At 43.0% G+C, this 8,124-nt stretch overlaps 1 pseudogene; it reads left to right on the top strand.

Moving 5' to 3' along the window:
• LOC149547244 (G-type lectin S-receptor-like serine/threonine-protein kinase LECRK3) overlaps nucleotides 1-7,899 on the top strand; it is a 33,654-nt pseudogene extending 25,755 nt beyond the window's left edge.
• Nucleotides 7,900-8,124: the final 225 nt, after the last annotated feature.

Here is an 8,124-nt window from a genome sequence, read left to right on the forward strand (position 1 = left end):
ACCAGAAAATCCATCAAGAAAAGAGAACCTCCTTGACACACTGACCTTAGATAGAATTTGCTCCATAGAAGGGAGAGGATGGTGATCTTTAAGGGAAGCTTGATTGAGATCCCTAAAGTCCACACACAATCTGATTTCTCCATTCTTCTTCCTTACAGGGACCAGGTTAGCTACCCATGATGAGTGTTTGATAGGAAAAATTATGTTAGCCTTAATCAACTTGGATAGTTCCTTCCTCATTAAGGGTTCAATCTTGGGATTCACTGGCCTCTATTTTTGCCTTACTGGTTTGACCCTATCAACTAAATCTATGGTATGCTAAAACAAACTAGGGTCAAACCCCTTGAAGTCATCATATGTCCAAGAAAACACATCATTAAATTCTTGAGATGAATGAAATTTTCTTGCTCAGCCTCCGAACATACCTTCCCCATGTTAAGAGATTTTCCATCAGCAATTGTAACTGGGGCATGATCATCCTTTTCTGCAGCTAGATTTATTCCTTTGCCTCTTGACTGATCATCAAGATTAAAGAAACTCTCCAAGGAAATGAGACCCTTGGGCAGTTTGTTGGAACTGAGGTGAATGATCTGATCACCATACTGATCTTGTAGTCTTGACTGATTTCTTTCTGAAAATTCTGCTTCATTCTGCAAGAAACTCACAATCTGCTCATCAGACTCAAACACTTGCCAATGAGTATTATTATCAGGAACAGTAGGCCTTACTACCACCTTTATTTGTTGCTTCTTCTCTTCCTCAAGATTCCTTGGCACATCATAAGATGCACCCACTGCTGCAAGTCTATCAGCATATTTGTTTTCTTTCCTAGGAATGCTTTGGATATTAAATGCTTGGAAACCCTCAAGAAAATCCCAGACTCTGTGTTTGTAAGACTTGAGCAAGCCATTTTTAGTGATATTCTGATTTCTCACTTGGTTCACTACCAACTCACTATCTCCATATAGTTTCAAGGCTTGAATTCCCCTCTTTTGGGCAAGTAGGAGACCTTGGATCAAAGATTCATACTCGGCCACATTATTGGTACAACTGAATTGGAGCCTAAAAGAGAAGTAGTATCTAATTTGTGCAGGAGAGATCAACATAACACCGGCCCCTAATCCATTTCTATTCCTTGAGCCATCAAAGTACATACTCCATATTCCACTTATGTCATCATTAGCTCCAACAAGATCAGGAACTTGAGCCTCCTTCTCTATTATGCAATATGTACTAAGCCCTGTCTCAAGAGTTTTTGACATAGGCTCAAACTGACATGTATTTGCCCACTCATCTAAGAAGAAATCAAGAATCTCTGCTATGGAGGTGGCAAGCTCATTTACTATGTCATTTTCATCCATCTCTAGAATAGGGCAATTCATATTAATGAAGTTGGGGGTGTAGGGTTCAGTGTGATGAAGGGCTTGAGGTTCTGCTCTAATTGAAGCATTGGCCCCATATCTGGTCTTAAATGACATATAAGACCAATCAACAGATATGAATCCACCTATTTGGGCAGTGAAGTCTCTTGAAAGACAGATGGAAAAATAGGGCTTGACTTCAGCAACAGATATGTCTTGAATCACAGTACAACCAAGGCATGCATGTAGGGCCATTTTCACATTTCTAAGGATGCCTACGGTTTTGATAGGAATCCCATCTAGTTATAACACATCCCTAATAATGGGCTCATATTTCATTCCTAAAGCATCAGCAACACACCTAGGCATTACTAAGCTACTAGCCCCCGAATGTATCATGCAATTATGGACTAACTTTCCCCCTATAATCAGAGAAACATAGAATTGAGGAGGTCTAACCTTTTTATTTGTCTCCACATCACCCACTGGTTGTACTAAACTAGTGTCACTCTCCATGGTAGATGACTGATCTTTGGGTTCAATCTTTTCCAATTCTTGCTGCAGCATCCTTTTCTGCATTGGTATGGTGGCAACGACATCCCACATGGAAATTCTTACATTGGTTTTCTTCATTTTCTCTACCACACTCAAGGGTGCATTAGGAATTTTGGCGGAAACTTTGGGATTTGTACTCATGAGAGGTTGAGATGGAGCAACATAGGGATCACTTATGTCCTCCTTTCTTGGACCTTGCCTTTGCTATTGTGAAGTGTTTGTCTACTCACTTGTTGTTTGTGTATGAGGTGTAACACTCAAAGTTGAGGCCTGCTTAGGAGAAAGGGGGGCAGTATGTTCCATAGCTCTCTTCTTGCTTCTTGTGTTATGAGCAACGGAGTCCTGGTTTACATTACAATGCTCCTCCATCTGGTGATTCATAAAAGAGCAATCACCCTGCCTCTGAATATATGAGACCTCCTTGGGATGATCTTCCTTGTATGATTTCTTTATTGCGGGCTCCTAGATAGTTAGGGCCAAATAAGATTCTACCTTCTGACATAGGCAATAGGTATAAGAATAGTTACATGAAGGACAGAAGTCTTGATCTTGGGCTAAGTTATTTTGAGGAACTAAAGCTCTGTTCTGATTTGAGCTTGAAGCAGCAGCATGACTATTTTGCCTATTCTGATCAAAAGAGCTATTCCAATGATTAGGAGGCCTACCACCACTTGGAGCCTGATGTTGTAATTGGGGAGGCTTGCCACTTTGGGTTTGCTGCCTTTCTAAGGCCACCACGTTGTTACTCATTTTTTGTATTAGAGAAAAATTATCCTCTAATCTCTTCCCTTGGTCCTTCAACTCCTTCCCCTGCTCTTGCAATTTTTTATCCAGAGTCCTCTCTCTTTTATCTATATTCAGCACTAGACCTTGGAGCATTTCCTTGAGTTCATCTATTCCGTTTGAGGATGTGGACGCTTGGGGAACTGGAGTAAGGGCTTGTGATGTAGAAATTGTAGGAAGGGGGGTTATTGCTGGTTGGTGGTTGGGAACATCAGGAAAGAAAGACATAGGAGGCCTTGGAGCCAACTTTCCTCCTTGTATTAGGATGTTCTCATCTTTTATAGTTGTCTCATAAGCATTCGATAATGTATCTCCTCCCATAGTCTGGATTGTAGTGGCAATGTCACTATTGAAAGCTCTAAGGTAATGCAAGAAGGCATTACCAGGGGTAGGTTTCACTATAGTAGGTATTCTATCCCATGTCTTTTGGAATCTGTAATTAAAATCTGTCATACATTCATGGGGGGCTCTTTTTATTGTAGTCAGCTGCTCTAGTAGTGACAAATGGTCACTCTTATCCTCAAAATGTTTGCATAATCCTGCTCCTAGTCCATCCCAATCAGTTATGGAACCATGAGCTAAGCCTCTATACCACTGTAATGCTTTTCCTTTTAAGGATGAGGCTAGAAGTCTGACAGCAACATCACCTTCTGTAATACCATGAATATTGCAAACATTCGCTACCTCTTGGATATGCTCTAAAGGGGAAATAGAAGTTTCACCAGTAAAATCAGGTATACTTTTTAGTGCACATACTGGTATATCATGTCTTTGGGCTAATAGCAGAGGACTTCCACCATTAAAGGTGGCAAGAGCATGAACTCTTAGCTGTGCCATATAAACAAGTGTTCTATTGATGAGTGTTGATGGGAATCTAGGCTGAGTTCGAATAGTAGGGGGAGTAGAGACAGATCTTACAGGTATATCAACTGTTATTCTACCCCTAACTGGTGATAATGAAGTTCTAGTCCTTCTTCTCCTAGGATTTGAAAGAGAAAGCTCTTGATATTGAAATTTACCTCTAGAAGACGCCCTTGTTTCAGTCCTAGGCATGAATCACTGCAAACTTGGTCTAGAACTAGACTTTTTTGATGTTCAGAGTCACCAAGTACTTGAAGAATCAGCCTATTGAAGGCTTGAAAATTGAAGCCATCACTACTTCTTTAGCATTTATCTCTGGAATTCTTTCTTCTTGACACTACTAGACCTGAAATCTTCTGATATGAGTCCCACCGAGCATGCCAAAAACTATTGTCACTTAGGTTTGCACCCTTGTCCAAGGCCTATGCACGACGACAACCTAGTGAAACATGGAAACAACCTCCAAGCTGTGGGACTTGAACTGCGAGGTTGAGTCTCCGGAGAAGGCCAGCTTCCTCTTACTGTCAAGGCGCACCTATCTATTCTCAGAAGGAAAAGGGAGAAAGAGAGCACTAAAGCAAATCTACCTAGTCTAATCTAAGGTGGTGATGCACCAAAACAGAGTGTTCAGACTCATTTCTACCCATATATGCACTACAGAACTAGGGTAACATCCAAAGTCATACATTCATTCAGACTTATATCGATCAACAACCACATACAGATCAGGAGACCAACTGAATAACACTAGGAACAGAAGATTTCACTTGTATATTATTCAATAGGCCAAAGATAGATACAGTATGCAGACCACTGATCTCAACAATACATCAATGAGAGGCAAAACAATACACATACACGTTGATGGCTGAAAGAGATGATACAGGATGCTTATCTAGCTCAGAGACAAAGGGATTTTTACACTGCAAGTTTGCAAGCAGTAGCAGAGAAAATCAGGAAGAGTCGACCCTAAGAACAGATCACCAAATTGCCTTTATAGATTAGGCATAACTGAAGATTTCTGCATTACATTCACTTCTCACCTAATGGCATTAACTTTCCGTCCCGAGAATCCAATCAAAGATCTGATTGAGCATGGCCTGCATACCAAGAAATTTGATAGCCCTTTGAGAAAGAGCCTGGAGAAGACAGGAACGGTGCCGCAACATTCCCTGACATGGTAGATGGATCGATCGGATGGATGGAGTGTCTTCCTGCGCTTGGCATTCATTCCGAGTTGGTGGCAATTAATCCCACCATCGGATTGTGGCAAAACTTGGATTTCTCATCATTCATGATTCGTGCATCCATCGAATCGATCAGTCAACAGGTTCGACAAGCCAACTGGACCATGCAGGCCAATCACACCTTCGATCTCGCCACCCTAGCAGTCCCTTTACGTTTGACTGGGCACTTACCACCCTTTTCGTGCGACTCGGTGCTATTTCACTATCGAAAAAGTCTTCAAAGATCACGATAGTGCCATAGCGCCTAAGGGTTTCAACTTGACTGTGCCACCTTTCATCATCTTGCTGTAACCTCACGTTAACTGCCACGTCGACTACGACGATCGCAATGACCGCCAACCGCCAACCTTCCTACTTACTACACTTCCAAATTCAAGCCCACGAGGACATGCGGTGCACGGGCACTAACTTTCTATCATAAAATTCGCGCGGTTTCTCCATGGCGAGATAGCGCCCGCCGCTGTTCTCCGTATATCTGATGGTCACAAAACTTGACCTCCCGCGACCCTCCTTCTCTATTGATTCACCGGGCCCACTGATATGTGGCGTCTCCTCGTTGGTCTGATGGTTACTTAAATCTAACTACACCGACGACATGAAATGTGGCCCCATTAGGAGACGTGGCACATGGGCGCTATGTCGCCAATGTTAACTCCCAGGCAGTTCTCGATAGCGAGACAACGCCAGTCATAGATCCTTGCAGATTCGACGATCATGAAGACTCGCCATTCCTTCTGAGACTACTGGGCCTGCTGTACGCTGTGCACTGACTCATACACACATGGCACTTCTGTATTTGGTTCGGCGAAACATCTGCTGGCAACCCAAGACCTGATCCGCAGAGCGACCACATGTCGGCTAAGCACCATGTCGCTATGCAAAAATTGAGACCAAATTCCCATAGCACCATAGCGCCCACTGACACGTGCCCTGAGATTTACACGTGTCCCATCTGCTTCGCTATCTTGATGCCGGGCTGACAAATTGTGCTGCAGAGTACCGGCGGGACCCATCTGTCTGATCATTCCTCACCACGGTGAACTTTCTGTTTGGGCGCTATGTCGCCATCGGAAAATGCATTGGTTTTCCGTTGGCGCCATTGCACCTCGCCATTTTTTTGAAACCTCCGGGCCGTGAAACTTGTTTGCCCACCGCCGTGAAACTTCTGACCTGCCGTACTCTGCGATCTGTGACCGGACCCATCCCACTCGGCGCCATGTCTGCAACTGCACCGCACTCTGGATGACACTTGGCAATCTTTGGTGAGACTTGGTCTTGTCGATCCACGTGGCAGATGGTCGCTATGTCACCATGATAAAATCTGTGCATCTCCGCCATAGTGAGATGGCGCCATCCGTCGATGCGAACCAATCCGACGATCGTGAGGACTCATCGTACTTCGTGCTTCCGCCCTCCATGTCGATACACCTGGCATTGCCTTGAGACACGGCCCCACCTGACACGTGTCACCAGGGCGCGATGTCGCTGTCATAACCTTCGCGCAACTCCTCCATAGCACGATGGCACTTACCATTGATCCAAGCTGATCCGACGGTGGTGATCGTAAACCCCGACTATGTTAGCTGTGCCGACAGAAACTCTTACCTGGCACATGTGGTTCCTTCTGATTTGTCGCCATGACCCCTGATTCTGCCGGTCGTTGAAACTCGCCGCTGTGAATATTTCCACCGGGCGCTATGTCGCTATGGAGATTTTCCAGCCGATATGCGATAGCGACATAGCGCCAAGGGCATCAAAGAACTTTTCTGACTTGCCGAACGCCGGATACACCCCTACAACATGTCAACAGGGTGTCATCACGCTATCATAAATATTGTGCATTTCCTTTATAGCACGATGGCGCCAACCGTCGGTACCGCTTAGATCTGATGGCCAGAAACTCGCTGGTCGTAATACTAATCCAAGACTAACTGTTGCACGAGCCACGCATTCAAATTTAAATCCTTGGCGGTAAAACCAGAGGTAACAGTTGCTTCCTTCTCTTTTCGGTGTTCTTGGTTTTTGTTTGGTTTTATATATGCCACCCCAAGATGAGAGCCCTGAAAGTACATGACAAGTTTGATTCAGTGGGGTTGAAAGCCTTTAGTCTCCAAGAGATTGACACCGCAACTAGAGGATTTAAGGAAGAAATAGGGAGGGGAGCTTTTGGGAAGGTCTACAACGGTGTTTTGTCTAATGGAAGAGCAATTGTTGTGAAAAGACTTGATAAAGAGGTCATTCAAGACCAACAAAGTGGTGAAAAGGAGTTCTGGACAGAAATGGGTATAATTGGGGGAAGCCATCATAAAAATCTTGTTAAACTGTATGGCTTCTGCCATGAGGGCTCCCACAGACTTCTTGTGTACGAGTACATGCCTAATGGTTCTTTGGACAAAGTTTTATTTAAAGGGGCGAGAGATCTTGATTGGTATCTGCGTTTTCAATTTGCCTTGGAAACTGCAAGAGGAATCGTCTACTTGCATGATGAGTGCACAGATCCTATCCTCCATTGTGATATAAAGCCACAAAATGTCCTGCTGGATGAGAATTACCATGCTAAGATAGCTGAATTTGGAATATCTAAATTGATTGGCGCAGAACAAACGAGGACATTTACTGTTGCCCATGGAACACTCGTTTACATGGCACCTGAGTTGCAGAAAAGTAATGCAGTTACTCTCAAAGTGGACGTGTATAGCTTTGGAGTGATGCTTTTGGAAATTATCTGTTGCAGAAATTTTTTTGAGATCAATGTTCCAGAAATGAAATGATTTTGGCTGATTGAGTTTATGAGTGTTTCAAATGTGGTAGACTTGTTAAGTTGATTGAGAATCAGGAATGCAAAGGTATTGAGGCAGCACAGCTGGAAAGAATGGTGTTGGTTGAGCTTTGGTGTATTCAAGAAGATTACCTTCTCAGACCAACAATGAAAAAAGTAGTGCGGATGCTTGAAGGAACTATTGACATTACGGTACCCCCTGATCCTGAATCTTCTCGTACATGAAAATAAAACCATTCAGTCTAATAATTTTTTTCAGCTTGATCTATGACTCTTGTTTAATTTCAGAGATTTCTAAGATTCTACCAGCTACTTTGGATATTGATGATTAAAAAAACTGCACACAATCTAACCCAGAAACTAGAACTCTTACAGAGTAACAATTATTTGACCAATTAAGTTAGTATTGTAATCTTAAATTATATCTTACAGAATAAATATGTCGTTTGAAAGTGATAAACTAATTCTTCAAGGAATATATGGGGTTAATTTTATGGTGCTATGGATTTATTTGTTTACTTACCTCTGGTTTATGAAT

This window comes from Cupressus sempervirens, chromosome 7 (assembly GCF_028749045.1).
Source record: "Cupressus sempervirens isolate cs-2001-9-10 chromosome 7, ASM2874904v1, whole genome shotgun sequence".
Taxonomy (NCBI): domain Eukaryota; kingdom Viridiplantae; phylum Streptophyta; class Pinopsida; order Cupressales; family Cupressaceae; genus Cupressus; species Cupressus sempervirens.